This window comes from Psammomys obesus, unplaced genomic scaffold (assembly GCF_907164565.1).
Source record: "Psammomys obesus unplaced genomic scaffold, mPsaObe1.curated_primary_1811, whole genome shotgun sequence".
Taxonomy (NCBI): Eukaryota; Metazoa; Chordata; class Mammalia; order Rodentia; family Muridae; genus Psammomys; species Psammomys obesus.
This window is the reverse complement of record NW_026590663.1, coordinates 2,511,417-2,515,131: the sequence shown is the minus strand read 5'-3', so window position 1 is coordinate 2,515,131 and position 3,715 is coordinate 2,511,417.

The following is a 3,715-nucleotide window of genomic DNA, read 5'->3' as shown; positions in this document are numbered from 1 at the left end:
GAACATGGAAACAAGACAGACAAAGAATGGATACAGAAATTGTGGTAGATTTACCCAATGGAATACCACTCAGCTACTAAATAGAAGGAAATCATGAAATTTTCAGGCAAATGGGTGGAACTAGAAAAGATCATCCTGAGTAAGGTATCCCAGAAGCAGAGAGAGATGCATGGTATATACTCACTTATAAGTGGATATTAGCCCTATTATATAGGATAAATATATTAAAATCTACAGACCTAAAGGAGCTAAATGACAAGAAGGACCCTAGGGAAGATGCTTAATTCTCATTCAAAAGGGAAAACAGGATAGACACCAAAAGCAGTGGAAGAGTGGGAACAGGATTGGATCCTACCATAGATGTTCCCTAAAAGACTCCAGCCAGCAAGGGATTGAAGCAGATGCAGAGATGCACAGACAAACTTTGGACAGCGTGCAGGAAATCTTACAGAAGAAAGGGGTTTAAAAGGACCTTGAGGGGACAGGAGCCACACAGGAGACCATCAAAGAAAAAAGTAGGACCCAGGGGAGACTGCAGAGACTGATGCATCAACCAAAGACCATACATAGAGAGGAACAATAACCCCTGCTCAGATGTAGCCCAGAGACAGCTCAGTCTCCATGTGGGTTCCCTGGTAAAAGGAGAAAAGACAGTCTCTGACATGAAATCAGTTGCCTGCTCTTTGATCACTTCTCCCTGGTGGGCAACCACAAAGAAGAGGATCCAGGCAGTCCTGATGGGACCTGATCGGATAGGGCCAGACAATAAGGAGGAGATCTTCCTCTATAAGTGGACTAGAGAAGAAGGATTAGGGAGGAAGAAGGAGGGAAGGTGGGACCAGAAGAAGATGAGGGTAGGGGCTACAACTGGGATACAAAGTGAATAACTGTAATTAGTAATAGTAATGGTAATAATAATAATAATAATAATAAAATTGACAAAAATGTAATGGGAGACATTCAACAAGTCTTAGATGTGAAGAAGCTGAAGCACGTAATGAACAAACAATTCAAAACTTCAAAGATGTATAACAACTGTTATAAAAACAAGTACTTAGTTTCATAGGCCATGCAGATTTAATTTTTAAAATTTAAGGTGAAATAACTAGATAGTCATGATCTGAGTGAAGAAGCATTTTCTGTATCTGCATTAACATATGGAACCATAGATAAAGCAAAAGACATTTTGTCTCCAAAGATACTTTGGCAGCACTTAATGTCTGAAACACTGTATGCTGAGACAGGGAGCATCAGAAACAGCAAAGCAAAGATACAGTTGTAACACTGTATGCTGAGACAGGGAGCATCAGAAACAGCAAAGCAAAGATACAGTTGTAACAGAAACTGCATCCGTACTGCGTACCACCTAATGTGGTCAATAAAAATTCAATAACTTGTCTTAGTCAACCTTTTCCTTAATTGTTCTATAATGAGACATAATGACCAAAAGCAACTTGGGGTGAAAAGGGTTTATGTCAATTGCTCTTCCATAGTCACAGTTCTTCATCAATAGCAATCAGGGCATGAACTCGAAGAGGATAATACCTTGAAAGAGGCAGAGGCTATGAACTGCTTGCTCCTCATGATTTGCTCAGCCTGCTTTCTCACAGCAGCCCAGAAGAAGCACTGTCTGCAATTAAAAACAAATTAAGAAAATGTTCTACAAGCTTTTCTACCATCCAGGTCTTATGGAGGAAGTATTTCAATTGAGGTTCCCTTCTTTCACATGGCTTTAGCTTGTGTCAAGTTGACATAGGCCAGCCAGCACACTAATGGCCCAATCATGAAAAACTGGCCAAGAAGTACAGGTGAAATTTACTTTTGGTTTTATTGGATTGATGAATAAATGAAGCATCATTATAAGGCATTTAAGTTTTCTAGTATGAATCTTGTCACAACTTTATATAATAATAGCTTTTGTTCCACTAATAAGAGTAGCAATTCCTCAATTAATGTTGAATTCACCTCTCCTGTGATTTCTTAAATAACTGAATGGTACAATGTGCTGTATTGAAAGTGTAGGAATACTTCAGGAGAATCCTACCATTTGTGAATTTATATATAAAACAAATGCACAATACCATTTTGTTAAAGTGAAATAAAGAGATAAAAAATAACAGAAACAAAGCAGAGAGGTGAAAAGATCAGGGCATTATAAAATAAAACAAGCATTTGAACACATTTATTCCATAAGTGAAAATAATACTAAAAATTAACTCAAATAGCTTAGATAATAGATTAAATAGCTGTTAAAGGTCAGTCATTAGGAGAATATATATTTGAATATGAAAATATTCAATTTATATTGAATATTAATATATAGCAAATATGAATATACACACTAATAAACCGAGGCTGGAGACGTAAAGACTCAGCAGATAACAGCGCTTATTGATTTCACAGAATAGCAGGGTTCCGTACCCCTACAGATGGTGGTTCACAACTATCTGTGACTAGTACAAGGGATACGACATGGTACACACACAAACATGCAGGCAAAACACTCATACACACAAAATAAGAAGCATAAAACACGCAGGCAAAACACTCATACACACAAAATAAGAAGCATAAAAATGTAACAGCTATAATTTTAAAACATGTAATGCATGACTTGTTCAAGCAATTATAGGAACAACTGGAAAGGACTAGGGCTAATCCAACTTCCATGAGAACTTACCATACAATAAATATTAAATCTCAAATGTTTTATTTATAAGATGACCTACTGTTCAAAAGATGTTGGGACAATAGATAACTTAAACTAATTGAAATGTTAATCTATAACTTATATTTGATAAAATGTTAAGTAACTTTGATATTTAAGTATTGTTTTAAATATAATCATTAACACTCCCTAAAATCAACAGGAAATATTTCAATAATTACAAACTGAAATGTTTTACCTAAATATTAGACCCACATCATATTTATGTGGGAACTAACCAAAAGCATATTTTCCCATGTAAAAGAAGACCATCATCAAAGTGAAAATGTGAATGAGAAAACAGCAAGCAATTCATATCACAGATGAAGGCCTTCTTCCAAATTTTTCTTGCTCCCAAAGAGAAATGAGCCCTTAATCCTTGAGACCAAAGACTTGTGCTTTAATTTAAAGAAATGTTCCCTAAGGGCCATGTAATGAAGACTTGATTCTCAATCCAGAGTGCAAGTGGGAGGCAGAAGAATCTTGAGGAGATGGGAACTCGTGAAATGAAGCTAAGTCGAGGGCCTTTGAAGAAGTTTCTAGGGCTCAAGTCTCTTCCTCCTGTCGTGTCTTCCCTGCTGCCGTGAAGAGAAATATTGGGCTCTCTACCATGGTGAGCTGTTATACCACAAGCCAAAAGCAACTGAATTTTCTGGACCACGTGCTGAAACATCCAATTTTGAAAGTCAAAGTCCAACATTCCACTTTTGAATTGATTTACCGTAATTACGAGCTGACATAATATGATTGACTGGTGAACAGGTGGGTAGATAGATTACAGAACATGTAAACATTTGTGTTGTACAAGTGTTCCAAGTCCATTTTCAAAGTTGCATCTCCCAGGGTAAAAGATGTTTTCAATGAGTGCTGTAGATGAGATGAATCTTCCCTGTGGTAGTTTATCCTTGCCTGTGGTTCTTGTGTGAATGGAGCCTCCATTAGACCTTCATTACCAATGGAGACACACACACACACACACACACACACACACACACACACACACACACA